The sequence below is a fragment of the Lissotriton helveticus genome, chromosome 1_2, assembly GCF_964261635.1.
Source record: "Lissotriton helveticus chromosome 1_2, aLisHel1.1, whole genome shotgun sequence".
NCBI classification, from domain to species: domain Eukaryota; kingdom Metazoa; phylum Chordata; class Amphibia; order Caudata; family Salamandridae; genus Lissotriton; species Lissotriton helveticus.
In genome coordinates this window covers 9,676,669-9,690,857 of record NC_136058.1, presented here as the reverse complement: position 1 = coordinate 9,690,857, position 14,189 = coordinate 9,676,669, and the positions used below count along the sequence as shown (strand labels likewise).

Below are 14,189 nucleotides of genomic sequence, written 5' to 3'. Positions count from 1 at the left end.
TGGTCGACTCCCCCCATTCCAGACACCGAAGGGAGTTTTGCCACTCTTTCCTTATCCATTTTCACATAATGGTTCGTGTGGAGCATGGTCCACGTTAACGTCATCCTCAACAGATATGTCTTTTCTTAACAGTACATGTTTCCCAGACAAGCAAGGTCTTCCCCACAGAACAGGGTTAGATCTAGAAAATGAAGTTTATAATTTAGGTAATTATTCTTCGAATTTCATGGTCCTGAATGTTCAGTCTGATACTACTCCAGACTTCCCTGCTATGTCAGTACTACCAGTTAAAGGCGAATTATGTGTCCGAAAGAATGGTTCCGTACATGTAGGACATAGTGATTGTACTACTATTGTCAAGTATAGTGACAGTGGGAAATCTATTTTCAAAACTTCACGTCATTCTTATTTTGTTTGTGGTCAGACCGCATATGTTCGTCTGCCCCTCGATTGGGAGGGAACCTGTTACATTGCTTTCCTACTGCCACCAGTTTTTCTAGCCCCACCCGACTACCATAGGAATTCCCACCTAGTACATACTAGACACAAGAGAGATCTCCCGATTGTCGATTATACTGAAACTGCTCTAGAACAATATATAGATATCAATAAAGGTGTCTTCCCTTATTTAGGTACTGTCGTGAATAGTAAACTGATACGTAGATTAACCAGAACCCTTGAAGCAGTAGTGATTGAGACTACTTCTGCTCTAGGTAACTTAACCGAGGAGCAATCCTTTATGAGAATTGTCGTGCTCCAGAATCGTCTCGTCCTTGACGTCATACTGGCCGATAGGGGCGGGGCATGTAGAGTCATCGGATCTAGTTGCTGCATTTTCATTCCTAATAACGCGCCGTCTGTTTATTCAGCTATAACCAGACTCCATAAAATTGCCCATATGTTACACCAAGATCCAGGCACCTGGACATGGTCCGGTTGGTTCTGGAATATAATTTCCGCCTGGGGATGGAAAGTATTGTCCTTTCTAGGTATTGCAGTAGCGATCATATTCAGTTGCTGCCTATGTATACAATGTGGCCCTGCGATTTGCGGCATTTGTGCTACCTCTTGTATTCCTAGTCCCAAGTCCCGTCCTAAATCCCGTTCCAAGAAAATTCGAGACGAGCAAATGATACTGTATGAAATGATAGATGGTATCAAGAATATTGATGTTTCCTGATGGAAACGTAGTGACAAGGAGGGAATGTGGAAAAGTAAATTTTGCCATGTTCTGTGTCCCTACGTGTTCCCCATCCTATGTTATGTGTGCATGATTAATATGCATATGTATTCCCCATGTTCGATTAAAGACGCAATTATAGTTGTGTCCATCTCTAGTATGCCAGTTTCCAGTTCTCGTGAATACTATGAGTATTAGGCCTATGTAAAGTTACGTTGCCACGTTTCCCAGTGTGCACGTTATTCCATTGTAAAGTCCCCGTTTCTAGGCCTCAAAAGGGCCTGGACACCAGATTCAGCTCCTGTCTCCTGAACCCTCGCTGAGGAGCGATACAGCCCCACCTGTATCCTCGACCCTTCACTTACTTCCTGCCTCACAGTGCCCGGCTCGGCCTGGCTCTGCCTGCTAGTCTGCCAAGAGTATGTTATGATTCTAGTTATCAGTCCAGCCCTCCTTCTCTGCATTCCTAAGCTACTGAATCGCATCAATAGTTTCCGTCATCATCTAGCCTTTACGTCTCCATGTAAGAGAAATACTGTATTAATGGTCATTTAATATTCTTCATCACGCACTACATGTAGAATAATGCATGCTCCAGTCTTAGAGTCTGTTAGCCTCTCCCCTCCTGACTCTTAGTTTATATCAACATGTTCTCTAAACATTAGATACTAGATAGGGTTTAGGTACATGTCGCCCTGACTCTCCAGACTTCAGTCTCTGCTCCTAGCACAGAGTTCATAGCCCCCAGTTTCTCCTAGTAACACGTCATTGTCAGTTTGCGCGCACCATTAGGTTAGAGGTCCCGGCTCCTTAGGTAGCCCCCTCCATGTTTCCGCCCCCTTTATGACATATTCTGTTACGTTTACATCACATGTCTATGTATACGCCTCCTGTTACATCCACTTTCACCCTTATCTTTCGCGACTGCTATTGACCACACCCACTGCTCCGCCTATCATATGTATTGTAATGCAACTGTTTTAGTATATATGCTTGTGCATTGTTATTAAAAGTTATCCTTTTCCTTGATCCTGCCCCCGGCAGCGCTGCCATCCTATTCCTGTGCAGGTTGTCCTGTTCCTGTCCTTTATGCTGTATTAAACCTGCAAACTCCTACTACCTCGAATCTTGACTCTTATTTATTGAGCTATCTGTTATTGCTATGTCCAGTCAAACCTAGATCCGGTATTATTTATTTATATACCACAACACAATCAGAAGACCCAGGAGATGTGGTCAAGCCATGTCTGGGATATTTTTCTGTGTGAGATGCACTGAAGAAAATGATCATGTTTTGAAGAAAAGACTTTGAAAATCTGTCAAATAGCTTGTTAATACTTTTATCAATTAAAATATTTACTCCATGATAACATCTCAAAGAAATATATTTAAAAAAACACATTTCATATTTAAAATGTTTTAAAATATTTTACCACAATCTAATCCAAATTCCACAGTAAACTTAAAAATTGGAAACTCCACTACATATTAACATCATTAAAATGCTCAGCATTGATCCCGAAAAAAATAGGCTGTAACCCGTAAAGTTCTTCAACAATTAAGAATATTATCAATGATACAATAACTTTCATTCATGGTAAATAATAAAAATCTCCTTGTAAGGTGCAAAAAAAGTGCTTTCACGTAACACTACAACCCAAGATGTATCATCAACAAAAGCTGGTCAAAGGAAGAATCAATAAAGTGCATTAGTAGGTCAAAGGATCTTTATTCGGATATAAAATATCCATAAAAGTACAAGTCATCACCACCAATAGGACATAAAATATACAATCATCAAAGAACAAAATTCATTAAAAGTAATAAAAAAAAGGTTTGGGGGAGTCAGATCTAACATCATTAATAGCATAAAGCCAAGGTGCAAAGGATAGCAATAAAGTGCAAATAAAGTGCTGTATATACATTTGACAAGCAGCAAGACTAGCAGTACCATGATGCAAAATCGCAAGTTATAAACTTTGGACTAAGTGCAAAATAGGCAGATGTATGTTAATTGAATCCTCTTAGACAGGCATTACATGTGCAAACACAGCAATATTATGTAGATGAAGTGCTACGGTGTGCAATATAAAAAACGGAATAAAAAGCAATTGCAGATATATTACATGTTTTAAGGTGTATTCATAGAGGCTCGTGAGCGTACCACAGATTGCAAAAATGAGCTTACTCGGAAAATCATATTGTCACTTCCTAACCACAATATTTCATGGTATGCCAGATCAAAATCAGTAATGGCATGTACCTTAAAGTAGGGAATTAAATATTGTTTGGTGTATCTGACATAGAATTTGCAAATGAATACAAAATGTAACAGTGTTTGTTTACTACCAATGCCACATGGACAGCACAACTTCTCCAAATTATTATTAAAACCAATCGGAAAACAAAGTGAGTATTTTATGCTGCCATCCCTGAGACGAAAAAGTGCACTCCTGTTCCATCTCCCAATATTTTTCCTGACATATTCCTGTGGCATATGATATTCATTGCCTGATAACACCTGAATAGGGATATATCTAATAATTGATGATTTGCAGAGCTCAATTTTTCCTCTTTCCTTACGGTATAAATCATACAATGCCCCCCTCACTGTTTTTAGATTTATACTGTCTGTGGCTAAGGGATGGAGGAAGGTGTGCTCCAGCTTCACGCTGGCTAGGCTATTTTTTACTGCGCCAAGCCAAGGTATGCTGCTGCCCCTATCACACTTAAAACAATCTGCAATTATCTCTTGTGTTAAAATTGCAGCGGGATTTCGCCATATCTTTAGCCAGAATAATACTGGTTGGGATTTGATCAAATCCTCCACATAATGTAAATCCAATTCTTTATGGCATATATAATTTGGCGATGAGATTTGTGCCCCTAGTACCTTTCTACAAAATCTATTTTCCTCGGTTTGGATCCCGCTGCATTTTGCTTCCCCCCACACTTCAGCGCCATAAGTTGCCGTCGGTACACATTGGGATTTATACATCTGTAATAAGGGTATCACCACCTCTACCTGCTTAGGCTGTCGCAGGCTAATGATAGAATTAACCGCCTTACCATGTTTATTTCTGCCATGGGCTACATTTGCTAGCCATGATCCTGAATCTGAAAAAAACAAACCCAGATAAGGGAAAGTGCTAGTGCTTTTTAGGGAATAATTTCCCGACGTTATATGATTAATGCAATGCTTTTTTGGTCCACAGGACATTATATATTATTTTTTGAAATTAGTACAAACGTCCAAATCTGCCATGAATGATGCAAACCCTGTAATTAAAGTGCGAAGTGCTTTTGGTGTGCGGCCCAGAAGGACCGCATCGTCCGCATATAAAAGTACAGGGAGATATTTACCATTAATTTTAGGTACATCACATGTCAGTTTGGACAGGGAATTATTTAGTTCATTTATATAAAGAATAAAAAGTAGAGGGGCTAAGAAACAACCTTGTCTAACCCCTCTACCAATTAAAATATCCCCGGAGACCTCTCCTTCATTGCTTATCCTCACCCGTGCTTTCAGATCTCTGTGCAAATACGCCAAAAAGTGAACAAGTGCCTCATCCAACCCATAATTTAAAAGAATCTCCCATAAATGTGATCGATTAACAAAATCAAAGGCTGAGGTTAAGTCCATGAAACCCAAATATAGTGGAACTTTTTTAGCAATGGTGTATTTACCCAATATAAGATTTAAGTTCAGACACTGTTTCACAGTTCCAACATTACTCCTAAAACCCAGCTGGCAGCAATATAAAACTTGATTGTCCTCTGCCCAGTTCCTAATTTTATTAAAAACAACCCTGCCCAAAATCTTCAAGGTATTATCTATCAGAGATATTGGGCGATAACAGCTAGGGTTGGATCTATCGCCCTTCTTAAAAATAGGCACAATAATACTAGTTGACCAAGTTTTTGGGATTGTAGTATTGGTAAAATTGTTAAAAATATTACATAAAAGAGGGAACCAGAAGTCGGGTTCAGATTTGATAAGATCAATTGACAGTCCATCAAAACCTGGGGGTTTATTCCCTGCGCTTTGATGTATGGCATCTTCAACTTCAGTTATATATATAGCGACAAAGCGCATTAGTAGTAAACTTTAGATAAACTGCTTTTGCTTACAATTGTACTCCAAATTACGAGGAACAATAGAATATAGCAACAAAACATGTTTTTGAACCAATTGTAGAAGCATATCACCGATAAAAAAAGAAAGACATAGCCAATTTTGCCTAATAGCTCTCATGACTGCCGTTCCCAGTTATCAGGTGAGAGTAGTCGTGGAAATAATTTACAACCAGAAGGCTGAGATTAAATCAAATGATAACAATAAATGTATAGCAAAAATGCATTCAACACAATTAATTTCTAATAGACACCTTTAAAAATTGTCAGACAAATCAGAATGGGTTTGGGTCTCAGGGATAAATTTTAATGACCACTCAGCACTACACTCCCCGAAAGTAACTAGACACAATACAAATAATAGTGGAGGGTCAAAAGATATGGAATTCACAAGGAACGACTATGTGATGGAACTAGTAACAATAGTTCACTAGACAGGGTACATCATTCATGGTTTTTGAAAAATACCCATCAGTAGCTCTTCCTAGGCGCCCTTTTCATCATGTGGGTTCCTTCTAACCATGAAGGATAGGAAAAGAGTTTGGTCATGAATGACAACATGGGAACCAGTGATGGTATATCTGGGTCGCAGGGGGCTACTGAAAAGCAGTGCGAGGGAAAGTGAAATAGTGCAAAGGTGCAAGGTAGTGATATTTAAAATTAGATGGCTCTGAGGGAAGTAATTATTTATTGGAGACCTCAGAGTCTCTAAAATTTAAAAAGAGCGAAATTGGTAGTTTCAACTAATAGCTACCAACAGGTTGGTCGACATGTTTCAGCAGGAATTACGGATCACACTGGTATCCACTGCATTCTTCAGGACCTGTGTCGCTACTGCTAGTGTTGTGTAAAGAAAATATAAAGAAAAGGAAAAGGTATCACCTGGGTATTAGTGAAGGATCATTCTCCCAGCATATTGTGCAGGAGAGTACTGCCTCACCTCACCTGGCAAACAGCTCAGGTAATTGAAGCACCGCTCTGTCCGTCGGTACTTCCAGCGTCCCTCTGGCTGTACGGGGAGGTCACCCACATGATGAAAAGGGCGCCTAGGAAGAGCTACTGATGGGTATTTTTCAAAAACCATGAATGATGTACCCTGTCTAGTGAACTATTGTTACTAGTTCCATCACATAGTCGTTCCTTGTGAATTCCATATCTTTTGACCTTTAAAAATTGCCCAATAGCAAAAGATATTTCGACGGAGGGAAGAGAAAAATTGAGTATATCGCAGTGATCTGATATCTTGTTCAGCAAGGACAGCAAATCGGGGAGAGAGCCAGTAACAGAAACCTTATGATGTGTAAATGTTTTTTTGGTTTTTTTTTGTGTAAATATTAAAAACATAGTGTTGCAGTATGTTTCGATACAACCCACTGATGATATATGTGACCAAAGAAGACACGAACCCTATGGCAGCATTTTTCTTGCAGCTGCTCTCAAAGTTTTAAGTAGAAAACTCATAGATGTTTGGTACCCCCATGTTCAGGAGACCCAGAGTATTAAAGTTGAAGGTCATGACTTGGGGAAGATATGTTCCAGCATGAGTTAGACAGGAGGAAATGATCATGTTTTGAAACAAAATATGCATTACAAATGTCATGTTCAAACCAGTCAGAAAAGGTAAGGGACATCTAGCTTGCACCAGTAGATTACTTAGGCAGAACTCACTTAAAAATGAATTGTTTTTATTACATAGTTATGAGTTTGATATCTGTGCTTAAATGAAAAGTGCACCATAAACAGTGATTCTGCCACTATTTTGTTATCTGCATTTATATTATATAATTGGTTGTGCAGACTACATCCCCCCCCCCAAAAAAAGCTTATTTGGCATTGCCAGGTTTCAGAAATTCAGGGCAACATTTCTGTGGGTACAATTCTTAGATTTGTATTAATCCACTAGCTGTACCCGGCCACGCGTTGCTGTGGCTCAGTCTGGTTAAATGGAAGAGAAAGAAAGAGTAAGCGCACGTCTCTAATATGTTTAATTTTACAATGCTTGTGGGTATACAATATGTTTTTGTGACTATTGTCTCTATGCGTCCCTTGTAGTTGTTGCACATCAAGGAAATCGATAGGGTCTGTTTGGCCTTTCGATTTAAAACAAGCGCGTATTGTACACGCGCTTATTCGAATCCAACATTGTGTATCTATAAACACGCGCTAATGTTGCAAAGTGAACCAACTCCTCCCTCCACCCACTTCCCGGTATGCCATTCTGACACCAACTGTCCATCCTAATATATGTAGACTATTGTCTCTATGCGTCCTTTCTTAATGTTGCAAAGTAAACCAAATCCTCCCCCCTGGCTCCACCCACTTCCCGGTCTGCCATCCTGAGACCAACTGTCCATCCTAATATATGTAAACTATTGTCTCTATGCGTCCCTTGTAGTTGTTGCGCAGCAACCAAATCGGTAGGGTCTGTTCGGCCTTTCGATTAAAAACACGCACGTATTGGACATTCGAATCCAACGTTGTGTATATATAAACACGCACTTAATCGAATCCAACATTGTGTAAAAATTTCAAAGCAATCTGTGAAGAACTTTCGGAGATTTAAGATTTTGAACAAACGAACATTGACATTTTTATGTGTTTGTTCGGGCTTTCAATTAAAAACACACGCGTATTCGACACGCGCGTATTGGAATCCAACGCTGTATATATAAAAACACGCATGTATTAGAATCCAATGTTGTGTGAAAATTTCAAAGCAATCAGTGAAGTACTTTCGGAGATTTGTGATTTTGAACAAACAAACATTTACATTTTTATTTATATAGATAAGAGAAATGCAACATATTATTTAGCACCTTTCTCAAAAAATTAAAACATCTACACATTGTTCATTATATCTTTAGTCTGTAATGAGATATTTATGCAGGGTTGGCACCAATAAGTAACCCCCAACGTGCTATAAAAACATATTGTTTGTAAAGGTACAGAAATAGACCAAATGGTACATTTCCTAAAACAACAGAATGCTGAAATTGTTTAAAAAATCTTTGCCACAGAGGTGGACAAAAGGCTTACCAATGCAACGTTTTATTCCTAAAGATCAACACTCTTAACAACATAGTTAAGAATATTTCCTCTACTTTCTACTTCGGAGAGCTAAAGAGTGTAGTTCAGTACAACACCTAGGGGCTGATTACTATGTTGTTAGGAAAACTTACCAAACAAATAAGGTTAGGAATGCTTTCCTAAAGATTTGTATTCAGGTTGTCCTAGCGACCGATTTTGATGTGTCTGTATGCTTACGCACATGGTTTGCTCAGATTCCTATTGAATTCAATGGGAGCCTGTGTAACACACGCACACACAGTATCCTATTGAAAAAAAGAGTGGTTGGGGAAAAGCTTGCACCCGCTGGTGGGCACCCCATGGTGCCTGCCACATTGTGCATGCTTGGGAAGAGTGGTCTCTTGGGTACCCCTACGGGCCACGTTCGGTCACCTCCGGGTGAAGTGGGGCCCGGGCCCCCAAAGACTGATTCCCAAAGCTGTTTTGTCTAGGGCAAACCGATTTGGAACGGCTGTCCGAATAAGTCATCGTACTCGCTCGTTCAGGTACCGTCTCCATTGGGCTGTATGATTCCGCTCCAATTGACTTGGGCTGCGCAAAGTGTGTTCGTAACCGTTTCAGACAGACCAGATGGTTTCCTAGCATAGTACTTGGTTGTCCGGAAGGTTGACCGATTTTGTCGGATAAAAGGGTTCCAAATCGGATTCGATATTAACGAATGCCATTCGGATCCTTTCTGAACGACATCGTAATCATCCCCTAAATATTTTCAATAATATTTGCAAGATATATTTTGAAAATAAATGCCTTAGTGAAGGTAGTGCAAAATAGGCAAGATGATGACTATGGGGGTCATTAGGATCACGGACGGACTTGAGTCTGTCCGCGACCCCGGAGGAGGAGGGAACGTCCGCATGGGCTGCGGCGTTCCCTCCGTTCAGATTAGGATGTGACCGCCAGGGTGGCGGTCACATCCTCTATATTTAACATTGCGGCAGGTGCAGCTTCAAGCTGCACCCGCCGCAATGTTAAAAATCCATGCATCGCATTTGCGTGCACAAAGCGGCAGGCACCGCGCGGTGCCTGCTGCTTTGTGCACGCAAATGCAGGGGGGTACCATAGGTACCCCCATGTGCAACCCCCACCCCCCTTCACCCAGGGGGCCCGCAACGGGCCCCCGAAGTGAAGGTCCGTATGCTTTTCCACGGCGGAAAAGCCGCAGCGGAAAAGCATACATATTACACCATCCTAATATGGCTGGCGGTGTCTGATAGACACCGCCAGCCATGTTAAAGCTTTACCGCCGCGATCGGAAGGCGGCCGCGGAGGAAAAGCTGCGGACAGATTTCAAGACCCACCACCGTCCCAATATGGCGGTGGGTCTTTTGAGGCTCCGCAGCGGTTTTCCCGCATCCTCCGGGCCGGCGGTGGCTTCCGCCGGCCCGGTGGATGCGGGAAAACCGCAATCCTAATCTACCCCTCATAGTTTGTTTGTTGGCAAATGAAGTGTTATCCTACATTGTTGCTCATTACTTACATTATCCTATTGCTCTTCGGTCATTGAATGCTGGTTTTAATTGCCTAAACCATCATTTCTAAACATTGTTATATCAATTTATAAGGATTAATCATAGCATTATACTGATCTAATAGGCAACGTATTGTTATAACTAATATGTTTGATTTAATATGTGAAGTAACAAGGATGGCAGTCTAACAACCTACCCTATTATATTTCCTGTCTTTTGATGTTTTAGGCTTCAATCTCAAAGCCATTTGCTCCTAGAAGTCAGATTTACATGAAAAAATCAACTGATTTATGAGAGAAATACTTTTTTCAAGTTCAAGAAAGTTGTTTTGGATTTCTCCATGGATTTACTCATGTAGAGGTTTTTGTGTGAGTAAATCTACTTCTGTGGAGCAGTAGTAGGCAGGCCTTCCCACCCATGAACTTGAGAATTACTTATGTAAAGGGAATGATTAAATTCTGTTTGAGTGTTTAAAAAGAAAGGAAGCACTCCCCCAAACTGGTGTTGGAGAAGAGGAGTATTGTGAAAAACTCTTTTCTAGTGGAGAAAATAAGAAACTAGTTAACATGTGTGATTGATCAAAATGTACACGTGTATCTTCTGTCATTCAAAAACTGCACTTCAGAAAATATTTCCAGGCGCATGGCTGGAAACCTGTTCCAGTCAAACGATTCCTGGCATTGCCTAGAAACTATCTGCAAATTCTATAATGTTGGAAATATGTACCAATTTGAAGTTATTAATCAGCCACTTTGTGTTATTGCCACTTTTTTCCTCCGTCCAACTTTTACTAAGCCTTAAGCATAGTGTTTTCCAATCAGTCATGTGTTTTTGTGGTTTTACTCTGAATTCTGTTGTGCCAATAGACCACGGCCTCAATAAGGATCTATGTCAACCACTAGGATTGATCCTTAATGGCACTATGGATTAATAAAACAATATTACACCCAGATATTACCTGTAAGGAATTGCAAAAGCCCAATACAGTAATAGTCCTAATATCCACAGAGAGTAATGAGCAATAATGGCACTTGAAATAATAATCTTCAGTATTCACACTAAAAAGGCAAAGCATTACTTGATGTGCATAATTTGCCCCATGCAGTGCCTTGCTAGACTTGTGGAAAGGCTGGGGATAGTAGCTCACCTACCTACACTTTGTCCAAGTATGGCCTGTTTTGGAAAAAAAATACATTAAAAAAATTGTTTCTGAGAATCTTTTAGCTGCCCAAATACCCTGTAGATGATTATCAACAGAAAGCTGGGGCAACTCATAAATGTTTCAGTATTCATTGGCCCATAGTTTTTTGTCCCAATGGCCCGTTAGCAGTTGCAAAGTAATGTGTTAACAGTTGCCAGATGCCCAGGACCAACTTTGCCCTAAAACAATTAGGCTGAAGAAGAATTCAGGATCCTCTGTGTGCTGTTTGCACCTCCAAATGGAACATTGGCAAAGCTTTCACAGGCCTCTCGTTTCCTTCAAATCAGTTAATGCAGTAATGGAATGGCATGACATGAGCAAATATCACATTTTTCAATTTTGCAGTTCCATGCAAACACAATAAATATAAATATGTCTACAGGGCTGCCACCCATTTATCTTTGCGTTGCTAGCCTGTGATCTGAAGGCCAGCCCCATGCGAAGGTTTTATGTCATGTCCACGTGGGTTCAGGGAGCAAGGCCCTCTTGAATGTGACTTGACAAGTGATAACAATAAAAAACCAGCATTAGATTGTAGAAAATCATCCTTTTCAACTTGATCACCTCAGATGTTTCACCATTTCCTTTACACTCTTTTGCTGGTATTAGGACTCTGTGTGCACTACCACAGCTAAGCAATAGTAAAACACCTGTGGTTCATCCCTAACATATGTGCTGTAGATTGAGGAAAGGATGGGGGAGTGGCTTAGCAAGCTGTGATGGCGGTCGCGTTCTGAGTGCGCTCCGTCCGGCCCTAAGTTATCCTGTACAATTATCCTATCTCTCTGACCCTACTTCGGGCCCCAAGTGGCTGGGCCGCAATCAGAGCACGGCGGCTTGCACCCGGACCGGTTTTCCCGCCCCAGGAGTCTCGCGGACGGAGCTGTGGCAGCCAAAGGGAGTTGTGGCCTGTGGGAGGCGTACCCTAGGAGAAGGCGGGGAGTTGCCTGGCGTCCAACCGGGCTGAAGAGCCGTCGCAGCAGCGATAAGAGTGGAGGATCGGCCGTCGGTCTCTCGAGATCCCGGACGAGGGCCCGTGGATGGCTGGTGTTCCGTGATTCGGCCGGGACCGTCAGAGGTGCAACACGGCTCGGTGGCCTTTTTGGGCCACAGAGGTAGGGGGCAGCGGGAGTGAGTGGCGCAGCTGGCCAAAAGACATTTTAGGGCGCCGAGCATCCCTCTGAGGCTGCCACGTTGGACTTTGGGGGCCAATTCCATTACTGCGACGGGCTCACTCGCTGTTGTCTTTCCCCCCCGTATGGCGGTGACCGCACATGCTGGGGCTTCAGCGGTCATGTCGGACAGCGGGGAGAGACGACGGGGACCTGGTGTGGCTGCCACGCGTGGGACCCGCGGTGGGTCCTGAGGACAGCGGGGGACACTGCCGATATTGGGGCTTGCAGTGGTACACCCCCCCTGTTGCACGCCACCTGTTGAGCGGCCCTGTTCTGCGCACCACCGGAGGTCTTGGTTGCTGGACATGGGTGGAGGAGTTACCCATCTGCCATTTTGAAACATTGGCCTCATCCTGGAGGTAACCCCACTAGACCCTTGAACGCCAGGGGCCTGTTTGCTGGGTCTGTGAGCCGCCTGGGGGTCCGGGATTGCTGCAGTGTCGGTGGGGGACTACCTGCCCGCCACCTCTCCTTCCCTCCCCACATTGGAACTTGTGCCGGTTGGAGATCCGGCAGCCGTGTCGGGCCGCGAGGGGAAGAGATATTCTTTGGGAGTAAACCCAGTAGCTGTTTCTGGAGGGCCCTCGTTCGGCGGTCGGACCGGACCGCAGGTGTCCACCGGAGTGTATCCCCGACAGCGGCCATGATGCAAGACAAGGGCGGTGGCGGCAAGACCAAGCAAGGCCCCATTGATAAATATACAAGTACCGGGGAAGCTGGTGGGACGCCAGGAGGCAACAGGGAGTGGTGCCAGACAATGCGGCACTTATGGCAGCCATCACCCAATCTAAGGACATGCTTGAGGCAAAAATTGGAGCTGTCGGCTCAGATGTCATGCTACTAAGACAAGACCTGCGCAACGCAGTATCGCGCATTATGGAGGCCAAAACTTGTATATTGGGGGTAGAAGACAACGTCACCTCGTTGAAGAAAAAAGTAGCTGCTATGGAGTCGGTCCAGAGGTGGAAGATGCAGAAGGGCGGGCCCGGCGTAACAACCTCCGCTTCATTGGGTGTCCAGAGGGTTGCGAGGGAGACAACATGGAGCGCTTTCTGATGCAGTGGCTAGTGGTCTGGCTTCCCCTGAGGCCATGTCCCATTGCTTTCTTGTGGAACGGGCCCCCAGGGCGCTTATGCAGAAGCCGCAGCCGAGGACTCGCCCACGGCCAGTTATAGCAAAATACCTGAACTACCTTGATAGCGACGCCATCTTCAAGCAGGCCTGAGCCAAGGAACCCCTTATTTATGATAATGCACATATTCTCATTTTCCCTGACTATACGAGGATAGTGCAGCAGCAGCGACAGTCATTCATAGTGGCGAAAGCCCGCCTGAGAGCCCTCAAACTCCCGCATGCTCTCTTGTTTCCCGCCCGCCTGCAGGTGGTGTACCGCTCCCTTACCCACTTCTTTGACACCCCGGAAGAAGTCTTCAAATGGACTGATGAGACGGTGTCAGTGAGAGCCCATACGCTGCCTGGCGGAGACTCTGATTCATCATCGATTGAGATGGCGCGGCGAGATCCCCGGGGCCAGCGGCAGGGCACCAGATGGTCATGATCTAGGTGGCCCTCCCGGTCCCGCAGCGCCTCTTCTCGGGGAGGCTCCACCTCTGGGCAGCAGGCATCAGCGGATTGTTCCTTGGGTCTGCAGAGTGCTGCAGAGGCTCCAGACTGCTGATTATCAGAGAGACGAGGTTAGTGACTGGTCTCTCCACCAGGCCCTTGCTGGCTGGGGACGTGCCCGAGGGGCATGGACTGTAAGTTGAGGATCCATTGTTTGGAGAAGCTCTCGTCCCCCTGTTGGGGATTGGGACCTCGCCCGGCCGCGACAGATACTTCAGTGTTTTTGAGGTATAGGGTGGGGGGTTTGTTGGGGGGGTTGTTCATGTTTTCTGATAGCGCGCCCGCTGTAGGTCCACATCGTCCCACACACACACACT

The 14,189-nt window shown here is 43.7% G+C and overlaps 1 protein-coding gene across 1 annotated transcript in view; it reads right to left on the bottom strand.

Annotated features, from left to right (window-relative positions):
• VAV3 (vav guanine nucleotide exchange factor 3) overlaps window positions 1-14,189 on the bottom strand; it is a 1,314,294-nt gene that overhangs the window by 388,264 nt on the left and 911,841 nt on the right. The gene's annotated exons all lie outside the window — the stretch shown is intronic.